The sequence below is a fragment of the Procambarus clarkii genome, chromosome 47, assembly GCF_040958095.1.
Source record: "Procambarus clarkii isolate CNS0578487 chromosome 47, FALCON_Pclarkii_2.0, whole genome shotgun sequence".
NCBI lineage: Eukaryota > Metazoa > Arthropoda > Malacostraca > Decapoda > Cambaridae > Procambarus > Procambarus clarkii.
Genome location: NC_091196.1, coordinates 32004283 through 32023381, shown reverse-complemented (window position 1 = coordinate 32023381; position 19099 = coordinate 32004283). Strand labels below are relative to the sequence as shown.

Here is a 19099-nt window from a genome sequence, read left to right as displayed (position 1 = left end):
CGCGGTTCAGGCAATGAACCACCGGAGAGCAGTCCGAATGGAGCCGAATCGTCGATCCGCGGGCCACCCGAATCCTCCCCAGAGCAAACCACACTGCCGCGAACTCCCGCACCGTACTGTGAGCTCGACGGAAGGACGGATCCCAACGCCCCTGGCCGGCCTGGTGAGCACTGGTCACAAAACCCCAGCCGAGAGACGACGCATCCGTGTACACATCGAGCGAGGGCTCGGGTAGGCGCCAAGGCACTGAACCCCGAAAAACCCGAAGAGGAAGCCGGTGACGCAGCAACCGACGCAAGTCCCCCGGGGGTCGAACTCTGCGATCGCGAGAGAGGCGGAAGGGGGAACCCCGAAGGAACCAGAACAGCCGTCGAAGCCAAACCCGACCCGGCGGGTAGACCACCATCGCGAAGTTCAGGCTCCCGCACAGCCCCTCGAGCAACCGCCGGGTGACCCGAGGGCCCTCCAGAAACAGACGAAGGCGGGACCGCAGCCGCAGGAGAGACTCCGGAGGGAGAGACAAGGAGGCGGTCCGAGAGTCCCACACGAGACCCAGCCAAGTCCGAACCTGAGAGGGAACCAGATGGGACTTCCTCCAGTTCACCAAGAACCCGAACCCGGCGAGCTGGGAAAGAACCAAATCCCTGGCTAGCAAGCAAGCTGACTGGCTGGGAGCCCAAACCAGCCAGTCGTCGAGGTAGGCCAACACCCGAACACCTAGGAGACGCAAACGAGCCACCACAACCCGTGTAAGGCGTGTGAACACGCGAGGTGCCAGGTTCAACCCGAACGGGAGACAACGAAAGCGGTAACACAGACGCCCCACTACAAAACCGAGCCAGTCCCTGAACCGCGGATGAATCGGGACATGCCAATAAGCGTCCCGGAGGTCCAGGGACACCATCCAAGCACCCGGCTCCAAAAGGAGCCGAACCTGAGACAGCGTAGTCATCCGAAAGGAGGGGCAATGAACCCAGGGGTTCAGACGGGACAAGTCCAGAAATGAACCGCAGGTCCGCGCAGTCCCGTTTCGGAACCGGAAACAGACGGGAAACCCATCTGAGGGACGACGTCGTTTCGACGACGCCCAAGCGTACCCACTCCAAGACGACTCGACAGAGCGCAGGGGAAGAAGCCTGCCCCGCCAGCCCCGACCCCCCAAAGGGGGGAGGGGCCACCCAACGCCACCGCAGGCCGCGAGACACGACCCGAAAGGCCCACGAATCGTGGGACCAGGCGCGGGCGAACAGCGCAAGCCGCCCCCCCATCGCCCCGTCAAAGGGGCAAACCGCGAAAGGGCCGGCGACCCTTACGAGACCCAGAACCCCGCACAGCGCGAACACCGCGCCGACCAGACGAGGGAGGGTCCGCAGGAGGAGCCAACCCCAAACCTGACACCAGAGGCCTACCACGACGAGAGGAACCCCGAGCCCTGGCACGACCTTTCCGGGAAGACCCACCCCGGGACCCCCGGAAAACCAACAAGTCCGACATCGGACGACAAGCCGCCGACGCAGCCTGAATAAACTGCGCCACGGCCGACTCCCCAAACAGGAGAGGACAAAAAGGTGAAGAACGCCTAAGAGCCAGAGCCCAAGCAGATTCCACGGAGGAACCCAGCACCGCCTGCCGACACGCGAGACGGGAAGCATAGAACAGGGAAACCGCATCCCGCAAAATCGGCGTGAACAGCTTCAACAAGGCAGCCGACGAACGCGCAGCCGAGGACAAGGTGCCGGACCCCGGGACGGACCCAAGCGTCCCCACATCCTCCACGAGCCAATCCGAAGACAGCTCCAGGAGGGAAAAGAACCGCAAGGCCGAACACAAAAGGCCCCGAGCGCGCAAGTCCTCCGCCACGAGCGCCGCCGAAAGGGAGGGAACCTGCACATGGAGCTGAATAACGCCCACATCGCGGGGAAGGGCAGGGGCAAACAAGCACTCATTCAGGTACTCAAGGTCACCCCCCAGGAAAACCTGAAGCACCGTGGAAGCTTCCCGCCACTCCAGCGTGCGGGAACGACAGAAGGAATGCCAGGAATCCAGACCAAACAAGGGGCAGTCTGCTAGCCAGGATGACTCCGGAACCTCGTAACGGAGCCAGAAAGGGAACGAAGTCCCAAACCTGAACGTGGACGGATCCATTTCCGAGGCATAATCCGGGTCACGCAGGAGGTAAGCTGCAAAAGCCGCTCGCACCACACCAGGTTGGATGCGATAAGCCGAAAACCTCCGGAAGGACGGAACCGACGTACCCGGGGGAACACGGAACCGTACCCGGGGAGGGGCCGACACCAAATCCAACTCGTACGCAGAGGGGGGGAAAGAAAACCCCACTCCTTGTAACAATAAGCCCCGCTCAGTGGGAAGAAAAACCCAGGCGGGGTCCAGCGGGGCCCAAGGCCCCCAAGTCAGCCCCTCCCCAGCCTCGAGGTCCGTCACCACAGGACCCGAGGCCGAGTCCTCTCCCCAAGCCCCGACCCCACAAGACAAGGACGGAGCAGCCGGAAAAGCTGGAGGAAGGGGGGCCCACTGGTCAGACCCTGAAGCTTCGGCCGGGAGACAAGACTCGAATGCCTCTGCCGCCCCCCCGGAAGGGGCAACCCCCGAAGCTGCCCGAGTCTCGAGATCAAGTAACCCCTGCTCCGACCCCGAAACCCTCAGACGCTTCGGGGCCGGAAGCAGGGGCGGGGGACCAGAACGAACAGAAGGGGAAGGACGAGGAGGTGCGGACTGAACCAGGATCGAAGCGACCCCCACCCCCAAGTCCGGGTCTCGAAAAGCAAAGCGGGGCAGCCCCGGGGCATCCGGGGAAGCAACCAACCGAGCGCGTTGCAACAGACGAAACCTAGACTGCAACGCACGTGCCGCCTGTACCCGAATAGAATCATCAGAGGATTGGGTAAATTGAGTCACAAGCAAGCAGCAACACTCACAGGACTCAGGGTCGAAAGTATCACCGACCCAACAGGCAGCGTGGCAGAGGCAAAAACAATGAGGGTCACCCTGAGACAAGGGGACCGAGCAACCCTCAAACTCGCACACAGCGAGTGGGGACTCCGGGGTCACATCCATCGGACCCACGCGCCCCCTAGGGGATTCCCAGGGTCCTGAGCGTTTACTTTAAGAGGACTCGCGCTCAGGTAGTCCCAGGCAGGGTGCTGCAAACCGGCGCCCAAAACTACCAAGCAAACTTCTAAAGCTGAACCCCAGGGACGTGTACACTCACGGGGACCTAGCAGGGGGCGCCACCGAGGAGAACAGTGGAAGGGCAAAAACAAACTGAATAAAATGACAGAACCCCCCACCAGGCAAAAACAAAAAGAAAAACAAAACCCCGCAAGAGGACAGCGAACCCCAAGGAAGAGAGCCGGCCGCGATGTCGGGAATTACAAGCTGAGCAGCACCCTGCGCCCCTACCAGTGCAAACTGCCTCTTACCTGCCGGTAACAAGGGAGAACAGAACACCCAAGAGCCCAACAGGCGGCCGAAAAACCGAAAGGTAAAACGGACCAGCAGAGGCAGACCCCGAGGAGCCTGTGGAAGGTGGCCCCAAGCCCCAAGGGCAGTACTTACAGGGCACCTAGGGAAGGCAGCCCTAGGCGCATGCAGCCCGAGTACTGAAGATAACTCCTGGCTCTCGCACCCACAAAACTAACACCACACTCAAAGCACAGTGCAGTAGCGACACCGGAGCCAGAGCACACGACCATCGCCTATAGCATCAGCCTCAAGAACTGAGGTGTGGGTAGCCGGCGCGGGGGGTCTGGGGCTCCCCCTTCCCCCTCCCGGGGAGGGGGGAGCTGCGCAGACAGCGGCGCGGCAGTGTGTGACGTCACACTAATTTGCTTGTTTTCGGTTGGGGAGTTCTATCCACTAGTTCGGTATTAGGTAGCAATTTTAACCAGAATAGGGGTTTGTTTTGGGGCGCTTACCTTTCTGGGTGCCTGTTCCGGTCGATGGCAGACATAGAATGCTTCCAACTACACGGGGGCTTCTATAGGCCATTGCTCCCCTTGCCTCTCTGAGGGGGCCCGGTTCTGGCCGTGGTCCCCGGTAGGCCTAAGAACTCCATACACATGACTGATGCCAAAGTCTGACATTAGCATATCAGCCTGGGATAGCTCCGGGGAGCCGACGGGGCTCCCCCCAGAAAATAATGGAAATGCTTAACCACTGGACTGCGCCAACCGAGAAAACTCTTTTTGATTTTTTCATACCGATTCAAAATGTGTTCGTGGTTGGTTGTGTACGAAATGGACTCTTAGGACCTCCAGTGAGAGGCACCCATCTTGGAAAAAAATCCCAGAATGCCCTAGGGCTGCTGGCTGGGTTAGTATTGAATGAACAACCATGGGTGGCACACGCACCTCTGGCTCCCAAACACCTGTCTGATGCGGTGTTGAAAGATCGCGTGCTGTCGGTGAAATTCCAACCTTATTGTTTGAAGAACATAAGGGTCATGATATTGGTGAAGCTAGGCGCAATAAAGACCTAACACAAAGGTCGGATGCAAGTGATACAGCACCAATGAGGACGATACAGCGAGCGTATCCAGTTGTAGCTCTGGGAGCCACCCTTGCCCACCTATGCCATCTCCAATTTATATAGATGATACATAGATGAATTGTTTTCTGCATTCAGTGATGATGCATCTGATACAAGTAGGATAGATGAACAGTGTTAGCGGCTTCCATGATGGTGTTTTCCATAGATATTTTCAAGAATAGCTGAATCTCTTCCAGACTGACTGACACTCTTTGAGGCTGGCTGAATCTCTTCCAGAATGTCTGAATCTCTTTTAGATTGATGGACACTCTTCGAGGGTGGTTGAATCTCTTCCTGTGTGGGCTCTTACAAAGCGATCTTTTCAAGACTACCTTACAAATTGATCTTTTCCTATAATCTTTTCAAGACTACCTTATGCTTTACAAGCTTGGCTACATACCACCTACAAGTACTAAAGCCAAGGGTGTACGGGAGTGCGTTATTTGCAAGCACACAGAACGAAGAAACAATATGCGAAAACCTATCTGTACCTGGTGCAACAAGAGCGAAGACGCGCTGTGTGCCATGGACTACTTCGTTGATTAATACTCACTTCCGAAGTACTGAGTGTGTAATACAGTGTGTTGCTGTGTAAATAGTGTGTAAAACTGTACATATTGTAATTTTAGTGAATTTTTAATAAGTAATGTTGCAACAATAAACATTTATTGTGGACACATTACTGACACATGTATGTTACGAACCCGGATCCAGCGTCCGAGCACGGAGCAGTAACGACCGCGCCATCTGTGGGTCAGCTCCCAAACCCCCCCGCCAAACGACGACGACACCTGGTGCGGACGGCGAATACCGGCCACAAGGGCCAGTTTCCAGTCCTGTGCAGCTCATAACACAGCCGCTGCTGACCTCTGGTGAGGTGGTGCTCAGACACCAGCGCCATCTATGGAGTGGATAGGTGGGCGTTTGTGTCTGAGCCTGTGAGGTGCCTTAGTGTGTCCCAGTTATTGATGACGTGTCTGCTTACAGAGTCGACCTGGGACTGCTGTGATGGGAGTTGAGTCAGTCTACCCGAGGCAGCCGTCTCCATACCTTGTACTTTGCTGCAGCAATTGTGAAGTCGTCCCCCCGGAAGAACACTGTGGTGTGTTAGCCTGCCAGTGGAGTGGCAGTAAAAGGATTTACCTGGGACCGACTGTTGGAGACGATCATCCACTGGGGTACTGAGGACAGGAGAGTGATTTGTGGTGTCACACGAGGCTCCTGTCTAGGGCGTTCCCCTTATATCGTTCGTGGAGTGGCCTGACCAGCTTGGCTGATTCAGAACCTGCCAGCAGACCAGCTGGACGTGTGGTTGACGGCCTCCACGGCGGTGCCCCCAGTGGACCTGTGTTTTGGCTGACCTGTGGCCAGGGTAGGCTCAACTTCGCAGAGAATTCGTTGTGTGGCCACGGAAGCACCGAGGACTCGGCACCAAGAGCGAGGATCCATAGTCTTCAGCAGAAGACTACCGTGTATTTCCCCTGTAAATAAGTGTTTATACCCCTCCCCCTGTGAACTCTTTTATATCTTATTTATTTATTTGGTGACGGTGAATTATAATCTTAAGTTCTTAACTTTCTTTCCCTTCCCCCTTTAAGTTACTTGCGTCACGGATCACATCCCTTGATAGCCACTACAGTATCCACTCAATTTAACGGCCTCTTTTATACCGATCTGCCGGTATTAACGACCGGTTTGGGAGACCGCTATCTGGAGCCTGCTATACCGGTCTGCGGTCGATATTACCGACGGTCTGCGGTCGATATTACCGACGGTCTGTCGGTATTGGGTTTGTTGTGGCATCAGCGTCCCCTCACATGGCGACCAGGCCACCGACCTGGATCGTCCAGAGTCATATATTACATTTTAATTTTCTTTTAAAATGATTCACTTTAATGAAGAAAATTGTAAATTATTATTAATAAAATATTTTGAAACAGTTTTTATTAAGCAAAAGTCTTTGTTTTCTTATTAAATACCTTTTATAGTATAGGCACTAGGTATTTTTTTTCCCACAGACCTAGAATGTACTCCGGCGGGCCATGTGTTCCCATTGTTTACTGTGAACTCGCGCGGCTAGCTTCAATTGTGAAGGATATTACTGTACTGTAATTGTGATCTTCTTTTTAATTTACAAAAATGCCAAAAGTTACCCAAAGGAAGCGCCTGACGGTTGCACAGAAGCTGGAGTTAATTAAAAAACTTGATAAAGGATATTCTCATGCACGAGCAGCAGCAGAGTTTAACATCGGGAAAAGTACAGTAAGTGACATCAAGAAACAGAAGGATACTCTTAAAATATGCCTGAAAATAAGTGTACATACAGTATGTACCCTGTATACAATATAAACAATATAAAACAAGCGCTGCAGAGGATGACGTAATCTTCACAGCTTCGTAATCTTCAGCTTCATTAAAAGTAAGTCAATTTACCAATTTTATTATAGTATTACAAGATATTAATTGTTTTTTTTCAACAAAAGCTACATATTAGTCTCTGCAAATGTATATTCTATCGTCAGCAGAGAATAGGTGAGCTCAAAATATTTCGTCTTGGCTAGCTCTCAGTGACAAGGCTCGATCGCCATTGTTATGGCATGGCCGCCACAGCCTGTGTTGTAACATTAAAAATACATTACCTGCACTGTTCAGGGTAAATCAAAACACATCTCTAAAATATTATTGAGAAAATATTAACTTGCTGATTGATACATGAAATATTTTGCAATACAAAGGAATGAATCAATTTTTCCCACCCATCTGGGCTTGATCAGATCGTGTTCACACATCATCCATGCAGCAACCAACAACTGGCTTAATCGTCGGTGTGGCACTAAATTGGAATGCAATTACACAATGAACTTTATTTAATTTTAGTTATACAGTATAAAATATATCCTACCTGAATGTTACTTGAAAAATTACCCGACCCGACTTAACTTCGGAAATAACGGAGCTCCGGAAATAACGACGAGGGCTCAGCCCCATATAGGCCGTTAAAATGAGTGGATACTGTACTGGCTTGGGAACGGATATATATCTTCCTCTAACAACATCAGAGTAAGAACCCCGTTGCGTCCCGAGAGGGCCGTAACAATGTACCACAGTGCCATGGAACATTATGAACGTTCTATTGTATACATATTGTAACGGACACAAATATGCATCATATACGATAAAAAAAACAAATCAACCCGCATTGGAAATACGTACAACAAATTGAAAATATATTTGTGGCAACACACGGAGCTTGAATGGCCCGCACGACTGTGTCTGGGAGCTTCACACACGGGTGACCAGCTCCTGATGACGTCACAGCGCACCTTATCCATGTCCCCACAGCCAAAGTAAGTGGAATTTGGTACAGTATTTATTTTTACATAGACATGTTCAGGGAAGGGAATTTATCATTTTACAAAGAAAAACGAATTTTTGGGGAACACTTGATTTCATGAGCACAGGGGAAATTTCAAAATAAACTCAGCTCATCACAGTGGTTAAACAGACACGACTTTCCCGTCAAAGAAGGAATAATTTAAATAGGGAGATTGAAGAAATTGAGTGGAAATTGAAACACTCATATCAGACTGAAGAAAGGCCGTTAGAACAGAAAGGAATTCAGGAAATAAAGAAAAATCCAAAATATTTCTTCACATACGCGAAATCAAAAGCAAAAACCACTGCCAGTAGTGGGCCTATTCGTACGAGTGAAGGTTCATACACGGAGGATGACCAAGAAATTAGTGAAATCCTAAAAAAGCAGTACTGTATGAGGACATGTTTAGCACTCCAATAAACAACATGAAAGTAGAAGATCCAGACAATTTCTTTGTGTGATATCCAAACCCCTGTAAATATAACTAATATCAACACGAGCGTACTAGATTTTGTAAGAGAAATTAAAAACATGCTCATGCACTCAGCTCTGGGTCAAGATTCATGGAATTCAATATTTATAAAGAAATGCAAGGTGCTGGTGGCATAGGCACTCAGTATAGTGTGGAGGAAGAGCTCGGACACGGGGGAGATACCAGATGTACTTAAAGTAGCAGACATAGCCCCTCTACACAAGGGAGGGAGCAAAGCACTGGCAAAGAATTATAAATCAGTTGCACTAACGTCTCAGATTATAAGAGTATTTGAGAGAGTGATTAGGAGTCAGGTCACCAATTTCATGGAGACCAATGACCTTCACAACCCAGCCTAACATGGATTTCGAGCGGGAAGATCGTGCCTCTCACAGCTACAGTATTTGATCACTACTACTAAGTCACTGAGGCATTAGAAGAAAAAAAAAAATGCTGATGTGGTATACACGGACTTCACAAAGGCTTTCGATAAATGTGACTATGGAGTGATAGCACGCAAAATGAGGTCAATGGGAATAACCAGTAAAGTAGGACGCTGGATACTCGGTTTTCTGTCAAACAGGACGCAACGAGTAAGTCAATCATATAAAATCGAGTTCAAGCGCAGTTAAAAGCTCTGTACCTCAGGGTACAGTCCTTGCACCACTGTTTTTTCCTTATTCTCATATCAGATATAGACAAAAATACAAGTCACAGCTTCCACAGCTTCGTATAATCCTTTGCAGATGACACAAAAATCAGCATGAAAATTACCTCAGCTGAAGACATTGAAAAACTTCAGATATTAACACTTTCGCACTTTAGATTAGACATAGCTCGTCACCGTTTTTTCTTACGATTCCGCATAACAGACTACGCCTGTAGTCCATCGAAAAAATATTTCTATAAATTCCATTTTCTAACCGAAATGGATGGGGATACTCTCAGATTTTTCTCCATGAAATTCCCGTTCTCCCTCACTGAAAATTTTCAGAAAAATTTGAATCTGTATTTACAGTGTATCCCCAAAAAAGAATTGAGTCTCGATGAGGGTACAATGGGATGGCGCGGCCGCCTCTCTTTCAAGGTCTACAATCCCAACAAGCCTGATAAATATGGTGTAAAATTATATATGTTGGCCGAAGGGAAATCAGGCTACATATATAAATTTGATGTGTATTGTGGAATTGGAAAAACGACAGTGGAAACCGTGATGGGGTTGATGGCGCCCCTAGTCAACAAGGGTTATCATTTGTATATGGATAACTACTAAACTACTAACTAAATTAGCGATGTAGGACAACTGTAGGCTTCGCAACCATTAAGAGAGTGGAAACATTTTGTTGCTGTTTGGCGCTCTCGGCGAGTGATCTGCATAGTTTTTTTATTTGGTGTTGATACTCCTTACGCTTGGGCGGCATTTTATAGGTATGTTCTTATAGACAATTTCATTGCGAACACAGTAATACCAAATTTAAATACGTGCGCCTTCAATTATTGTCAGGACAGTCAAAAGAGTGTACACTTTTTCGGTCTTACCGCGTAGGCGCGCGAAGTGCCGAAAGCATCTGGGGTATTGTTTTTTTTTGAGCGCCGAGAGTGCGAAAGTGTTAATAAGATTTTTGACTGGGCAACAGAAAATAACATGATGTTTAACAGTGATAAATTCCAGGTACTCAAGTATGGTAAAAATGAGGACCTTAAACATAATACAGGGTACAAAACATAATCAAATGTGCCCATAGTAGGAAAGCAACATGTAACGGATTTGGGAATAATGATGTCTGACGACCTAATGTTTAGGGAGCATAACCAAGCAAATATTGATTCAGCCAGAAAAATGATCAGATGGATTACAAGAACTTTCAAATCCAGGGATCCCTTCACAATGGTTGTACAGTACTATACAAATCACTTGTACTGTCCCATCTTGAGTACTGCTCAGTACTCATTTCCCCCCCCCCCTTTCAGAGGGGGAAAAGATTGCTGAAATAGAGGGAATACAGAGAACATATACGGCATACATAGACACAATAAAGCACCTAGATTATTGGGATCGTCTCAAAGCTCTCGAAATGTACTCACTAGAAAGAAGACGAGAGAGGTATCAAATAATATGCAATCCTGCAGGGCCAAGTACCAAATCTACACAGTAAAATAACAATATAAAGTACTGAAGTGAACGATATAGAAGAAAATGCAGAATAGAATCAGTGAAGAGCAGGGGTACCATAGGCACAATCAGAGAACATTTTATAAACATCAGAGGTCCACGGTTGTTCAACATCCTCCCAGCGAGCATAAGAAATATTGCCAGAACAACCGTGGACATCTTCAAGATAAAACTAGCTCATTTTCTCCAAGTAGTGCCAGACCAACCGGGCTGTGGTGGATATGTGGGCCTGTGGGCCGCTGCAAGCAACAGCCTGGTGGACCAAACTCTCACAAATCAAGCCTGGCCTCGGGCCGGGCATAGGGAGTAGAAGAACTCCCAGAACCCCATCAACCAGGAATCAACCAACCAGGTAAGGAGGCATGGGAATAGAGCTATAGCCCAGAGGAAGGGGAATCCTCCTCAAAGCATGCGATACAGCTGCCAACTTGTGCACTATCCTATGTGCCCAAAGGAACAGACCCGACTACTGACCCTGGGCAGCCTGGTGTTCCATGGTCATGAAACCCCCACCACAGAGTTGAGGTGGCCATAATTACATCACGTGACAGGTGAGGATGGTGTGACGGAACCACTGTATACTCTGATAACCCCAAAAGGGGAAGTCGGCAAAGCAAGAGCCAATGAAGGGCAAAATGTGTCTGAACTCACTAGTCTCAGGAGAGGCAGAATAGGGTCTTTCCAGAGAAACCTGAGCATGAGAAAGATGAGACAGGCAAAGGTCAGGCTCTGAACAACTGCTCAACCACCTGAGACAGGTGGAGGGGTGACAGGGAGACTTCTGACATGGATGAAAAATGTTCTAACTGACTAATAGATGAGGGCAGTAATCAGAGACAATGTAAAATGTTCTAACTGACTAATAGATGAGGGCAGTAATCAGAGACAATGTATCTGACTGGAGGAGTGTTGCTAGCGCAGTACCACAGGGTTCAATTCTTGCACCAGTAATGTTCGTCTACATAAACAATCTACCAGAAGGAATACAGAATTACGTATATGAACATGTTTGCATATTTTTTTTATATTCACAAATTGAGATTTAACCACAGCAGAAATGCTATGCATATCCAAGGTCCCAAATTATGGAATAACTCTCAAATGTCTCCTAACCATTTACAAAAAACAAAAAAAAATCTAACATTGTGTAATAAACTTCTAATTTTATTTACTAAAAATGTATGCCTTTCATCATTATTTGTCATCTAATTCATATATTTATTTTGAATAAATTGTTATTCAGGTCATATTTTACCTTACTCTTGTTTATTATTAAGTATTTACCCCATTAAGCCTTTGAATTTTACCAACTTTATTCTGCGGTATGTTAAGTTCGTTACTTTTTTTTAAATTCCCCTTTGTTTATCCTTGCTGATATTAATAATGTTAACCATGTTACTTAATGATGGTTTTCCATCTTGCTTAACTTAAATGATAACAAATTTACAAAAATTAATAAATTCAATAGAAAGTTCATTAAAGACCTTTGTGCTAAATGTCAAGGGTGTCTAGTTTTTTGTTTAAAGTGTACGTTTTGTGCGTGCCCACCACCTGTGAGATGTAAGCTACACTTTTATATATACTCTGTGCAAGTCTTAGCATTAATGCTATTGACTTAAGCCATGTACTTTAAAATAATGTTTAATTTAAAGAATGATAAAAGTTTAATTAACAATTAATTTTGAAATTGTATATTACAGTTGCACTAATAGAACTTTATATTATTTTGAAGTAAATAGACTCTAGAATTGGAAATATAAGTACACTACAATAATAAGAACATAAGAACATAAGAACAAAGGTAACTGCAGAAGGCCTATTGGCCCATACGAGGCAGCTCCTATTCTATAACCACCCAATCCCACTCATATACTTGTCCAACCCGTGCTTGAAACAATCGAGGGACCCCACCTCCACAATGTTACGCGGCAATTGGTTCCACAAATCAACAACCCTGTTACTGAACCAGTATTTACCCAAGTCTTTCCTAAATCTAAACTTATCCAATTTATATCCATTGTTTCGTGTTCTGTCCTGTGTTGATACTTTTAATACCCTATTAATATCCCCCCGGTTATGTCCATTCATCCACTTGTAAACCTCTATCATGTCACCCCTAACTCTTCGCCTTTCCAGTGAATGCAACTTAAGCTTTGTTAATCTTTCTTCATATGAAAGATTTCTAATTTGGGGAATTAACTTAGTCATCCTACGCTGGACACGTTCAAGTGAATTTATATCCATTCTATAATATGGCGACCAAAACTGAACTGCATAATCTAAATGGGGCCTAACTAGAGCAAGATATAGCTTGAGAACCACACCAGGTGTCTTGTTACTAACGCTGCGATTAATAAATCCAAGTGTCCGATTTGCCTTATTACGAACATTTATGCATTGATCCTTTTGTTTTAAATTCTTACTAATCATAACTCCCAGATCCCTTTCGCAATCCGACTTCGCAATCACAACACCATCTAGCTCGTATCTTGTAACTCTATCATCATTACCTAACCTCAGAACTTTACATTTATCAGCATTAAACTGCATCTGCCAATCCTTTGACCATTTCAAAACCCTATCTAGATCAACTTGAAGTGATAGTGAGTCCTCCTCCGAATTAATTTCCCTACCGATTTTCGTATCATCGGCAAATTTGCAAATGTTGCTACTCAAACCTGAATCTAAATCATTTATATATATTATAAACAACAGAGGTCCCAGGACAGAGCCTTGAGGCACTCCACTTACAACATTTTCCCACTCTGACTTGATTCCATTTATACTAACTCTCTGTTTCCTTTGGTATAGCCATGCCCTAATCCAGCTTAATATAGCACCCCCAATACCATGAGACTCTATTTTTTTAATCAGTCTTTCATGTGGCACTGTATCAAAAGCTTTGCTAAAGTCAAGGTATACAACATCGCAATCCTTACCACTATCAACTGCCTCAACAATGCTAGAATAAAAAGATAACAAATTTGTTAAACATGAACGGCCATTTATAAAACCATGTTGCGACTCAATTATTAATTTATGTTTTTCAAGATGAAGACGAATTTTATTTGCTATTATAGATTCGAGTAACTTTCCCACAATAGACGTTAGGCTAATTGGTCGATAGTTAGACGCAAGTGATCTATCTCCTTTCTTAAAAACTGGTATCACATTAGCAACTTTCCAAAACTCTGGCACTCTGCCTGACTCTATTGATTTATTAAATATGGTTGACAGTGGGTCACAAAGCTCCTCTTTGCATTCTTTAAGCACCCTAGCAAACACTTCATCCGGCCCTGGGGATTTGTTTGGTTTGAGTTTTACTATTTGTTTAAGAACATCCTCCCTGGTAACTGCTAAACTCGTCAACCTGTCCTCGTCCCCACCCACATAGACTTGTTCGGCTGAAGGCATATTGTTAAGTTCCTCTTTAGTAAATACAGATACAAAATATTTATTAAAAATACTACTCATCTCTTCATCACTATCTGTTATTTGACCTGTCTCAGTTTTTAATGGACCTATCCTTTCCCTAGTCTTAGTACGATATAACTGAAAAAACCCTTTAGGATTTGTCTTTGCTTGCCCTGCTATGCGAACTTCATAGTTTCTTTTTGCTTTCCTTATCTCTTTTTTAACATTTCTAACCAGTTGTACGAATTCCTGTTCTAAAGTGACCTCCCCATTTTTAATCCTTTTGTACCAAGCTCTCTTTTTACCTATAAGGTTCTTCAAATTCTTTGTTATCCACTTTGGGTCATTAGTATACGATCTATTCAATTTGTATGGTATACTACGTTCCTGTGCTTTGTTTAGATTATTCTTAAATAAGTTATATATTGAATCCACATCGAAATCCCCATTTAAGTCACCTATCGCTGGGTTCATGTCTCGCTCCAAGACCGGCCCACACCCCATACCCAAGCCTTTCCAATCAATTTGACCCAAAAAATTTCTTAGGCTATTAAAATCAGCTTTTCGAAAATCTGGCACTTTAACAGAATTTTCTCCTACTGGTCTATTCCATTCTATGCTAAATCTGATTTCTTTGTGATCACTGCTCCCTAGCTCACTCCCTATTACGATGTCATTAATTTGCGTTTCCCTGTTAGTTAACACTAAATCTAAAATATTATTTTCCCGTGTTGGTTCCTTAATGTGTTGCGTAAGAAAGCAATCGTCAATTAATTCTAGAAAATCTTCTGCTTCACTATTCCCTGTTTTGTTCAACCAGTTTATTCCGCTAAAATTAAAGTCACCCATGACATAAATACTGTTAGATCTAGATGCTCTAGATATTTCATCCCATAGATGCTTTGCTTCCATTCTGTCTAAATTTGGTGGCCTATATATTACTCCTATTATAATATTATTAGCTTTTTCGTTTAATTCAATCCAAATAGTTTGTGTGTGTGGCTCTGTTTTGATTCCCTCTTTGAGACTACATTTCAAATTGTCCCTAACATATATGGCTACTCCACCTCCTCGTCTAATATATCTATCTGTGTGAAATAGTTTAAATCCATATATTTGATATTCAGCTAATAGTTCTCTATTTTCTACATTCATCCACGTTTCGGTAAGTGCAATAATATCTATTTTTTCTGTGCAGACAAGAGCATTTAATTCGTTAATTTTATTTCTTAGACTTCTACTGTTAGTGTAATATACCCTAAGTGAATTGTTATTTTGCGGACCTTCTCTTTCCCTGATCGTTTTGCCAATTCCTTTCTCCCACAAACACATACTTTTATTACCTCCTTCCTCCAAATCAATTCCCATACCTCTATCTACTAACAGTTTAAACCCAAACAAACCCCTCTAACCACTTCTTCTAGCGAGTTCGCAACAGCAACAACCCCAGCTCTCGATAGATGCACCCCATCACGAGCATACATTTCATTTCTTCCATAGAAGTGTTCCCAGTTGTCTATGAAAGATATTGCATTTGATTTGCAATATCTTTCCAGCCGGCAATTGACACCAAGTGCCCTCGATATCCATTCATTTCCCACTCCCTTTCTTGGAAGAATGCCACATATGATCGGGATTCCTCCCTTGCTCCTAACTAACTCTATGGCTGTTTTATACCTCTGAATCAGTTCCTCACTCCTGACTCGACCAACATCATTTCCTCCCACGCTAATGCAAATAATGGGATTGTTCCCATTACCAGCCATAATATCATTCATGTTGTTTATAATATCACCAATGCCAGCTCCGGGATAGCAAACCCTTAACCTGTTCCCCCTATCTCTAGCACAAAACGTTCTATCCAAATACCTTATCTGGGAATCTCCCACAACTAATGTTTGCTTAGGTACTTCCTTTACTTTCTGAGGGGCCTGCGCTTCCTTTCTCTTCGTTGCTTTCCCTTTTGCGCGATCCACAGTCTCTCCACAGCACTCGTCCTCCAAAACGTCAAATGAATTTGAAGTTGCTATGGCGTTTGAAGGCGGCTTTATCAAAGTCTTCTTAAGGCCCCTGTCTTTCGCAACTCTCCAAGACGAGGTCCCTTTACTGCTGGTCTCCTCCTTCGTTACTTCTCGTTGTTTTTTAAGCTGACGCACCTCCTCCCGCAGAGAGTCCAACTCTGTCCTCAGGGCTCCCACTAGAGTCACCAGGTCCTTCACTACAACTTCCATATTGCTATGATAATATATGAATAATAGGTATTGTATATTTGTATAAAAACATAAGAACAAAGTTAACTGCAGGCGGCCTATTGGACCATACGAGGCAGCTCCTATTTATAACCACCCAATCCCACTCATATACATGTCTAACCCACGCTTGAAACAATCAAGGGATCCTACCTTCACCACGTTATGCGGTAATTGGTTCCACAAATCAACAATCCTGTTACCGTACCAGTATTTACCCAAGTCTTTCTTAAATCTAAACTTATCCAATTTATACCCATTGTTTCGTGTTCTGTCTTGTGTTGATACTTTTAATACCCTATTAATATCCTCTTTGTTATCCCCGTTCATCCACTTGAAAATCTTTATCCTGTCACCCCTAACTCTTCGCCTTTCCAGTGAATGCAATTTAAGCTTTGTTAATCTTTCTTCATATTAAAGATTTCTAATTTGGGGAATTAGCTTAGTCATCCTATGCTGGACACGTTCAAGTGAATTTATATCCATTCTATAGTACGGCGACCAAAACTGAACTGCATAATCTAAATGGCGCCTAACCAGAGCAAGATATAGCTGAAGAATAACACCAGGTGTTTTGTTATTAACGCTTCGATTAATAAATCCCAGTGTCCTATTTGCCTTATTACGAACATTCATGCATTGATCTTTTGGTTTTAAATTCTTACTAATCATAACTCCCAGATCCCTTTCACAATCCGACTTCGCAATCTCAACACCATCTAGCTCGCATTTTGTAGCTCTATTATCATTACCTAGCCTCAAAACTTTACATTTATCAGCATTAAACTGCATCTGCCAATCTTCTGACTATTTCAAAACCTTAGATAGACTTGAAGTGACAGCAAGTCTTCTTCCGTGTTTATTTCCCTACCGATTTTTGTATCATCGGCAAATTTGCAAATGTTAAGAACATAAGAACATAAGAACAAAGGTAACTGCAGAAGGCCTATTGGCCCATACGAGGCAGCTCCTATTCTATAACCACCCAATCCCACTCATATACTTGTCCAACCCATGCTTGAAACAATCGAGGGACCCCACCTCCACAATGTTACGCGGCAATTGGTTCCACAAATCAACAACCCTGTTACTGAACCAGTATTTACCCAAGTCTTTCCTAAATACTGGTTCAGTAACAGGGTTGTTGATTTGTGGAACCAATTGCCGCGTAACATTGTGGAGGTGGGGTCCCTCGATTGTTTCAAGCATGGGTTGCTACTCAAACCTGAATCTAAATCATTAATATGTATTATAAACAATAGAAGTCCCAGGACAGAGCCTTGAGGCACTCCATTTACAACTTTTTCCAACTCTGACTTAACTCCATTTATACTAACTAACTGTTTATATCATTTATACTAACTCTGTTTCCTTTGGTATAGCCATGCCCTAATCCAACTTAATATAGCACCCCCAACACCATGAGCCTCTATCTTTTTAATCATCTTATAAAATGCATGCCTGAATAGCATGAGTGAAGGAGAGCCCAAGTGATGGATTACCTTACTGGGGTGAGTAGCCCAGTACTCACTCAGACAAGCATAGGTTATCAAGTGTTTATTTCTTATTTATTACTGTAAACCTACAAAGAAAATTGAGCCCCTCCACAGTCAATAATGTACCAAGACATTACATTATCAGTATATTTTATTTCAATTAATTACTGTCTCAGGTACAAGATTAAATATTAAAACTTCCAAAGCTTCATATAAAATACTAATTGATAACATAGGCCTTTAGGTCGGCTGCCTCATTCCTTGTAAGGTCATCTCGGCCTCAAGCTTCAGGAAATTGCTGATAATTATATATGAACCCAAATCTTTCACCAGTACTTCTTTCTCGTGACTGATAATAAACATTTAACTTCAGCCTTCATGCTTAGTAAAACACACAAGACGTAGTTACTTTTAGTATCTTGTAGGCAACAAATTGCATCTACACTCACCGATTGTGAACCACTTGCCTCATCTGCACAGACGTCTCAATGTTTTGCTTTGCATCGTAACAGAAATAAACATTTGCTAGTGGTATATTTTACCTACATTTCCCCTTTAAATAACAGAAAACGATCGTATCGTGACTACGTGCTTTAGGATCATATTATCCTATTGTTTATGAATGCAGACTAAGGAATCGGATCCTTGTATGTGGCAGCGTGTTGTATCGCTTATGTTCTCCCGAGTGAGAGAAAACGGAGGCACTCGTGTCAACAAACCTTGGTGCAGGCGGCGTGACCCTCGCACTAAGTACTGTTAGGCCGCAATTCGCACTCATCTCATCTTTATTATTATTATACCGTACAACTGACCTCTAGTCCACCATTTTTATAAGACGAATAACATAAGCTTTAAAGTATTTTTCTTGCCGTATTACGTCTGTTTTACGGTGAGCCAAAGTTCATTATAACGGAATGTTTCCACTTATAAGTTTTACTTGTCATTCTGTACCTAGCATTTTGGTAACTAAACAGAAAACAATTATTTTTTACCATTTTAATCGTTGTTTAGTAAGTCTTGAATCGCGCAGTTGCCAGCATAATTAATTCACAACCGAAAGGGTCCTCCCGCGCAGGACGGAGACGTTTGGGCACCTTTCCGTACATACCCTGGGCAGGGAGTTAGGCATTTCTTGTGGGTTAATCGTTAGCCTAGAGATACAAGTCTGGTCTTCTATAGCCTGCACTAGCAAAGTCTAGATAAAACACAAGACTATCTTGCAAATATTCGTGAGTGAATGAGTAGTTACAGCGATCAAAGTATCTCATACTACAGTATTTACTTTAAATTTAATTGATAACTGGGAATTCACAAATATCGTGTTGGAGAGTATGTCCCAGCTCTTGCTCATATAGTTTACAAATGGAATGT

The 19099-nt window shown here is 44.6% G+C and overlaps 1 protein-coding gene across 3 annotated transcripts in view; it reads right to left on the bottom strand.

Moving 5' to 3' along the window:
* The window catches only part of S1P (membrane-bound transcription factor site-1 protease), a 181533-nt gene extending 163280 nt beyond the window's left edge, over positions 1-18253 (bottom strand). For 2 of the 3 annotated variants that reach the window (XR_006773386.2, XM_045749653.2), the window contains exon 1: positions 18178-18253. The gene's annotated coding sequence lies outside the window, so the exon portion shown is untranslated. Of the gene's footprint in view, positions 1-15852; positions 15985-18177 lie in introns of those variants that run through there. The other variant, XM_069302196.1, reaches the window with a different exon arrangement.
* Positions 18254-19099: the final 846 nt, after the last annotated feature.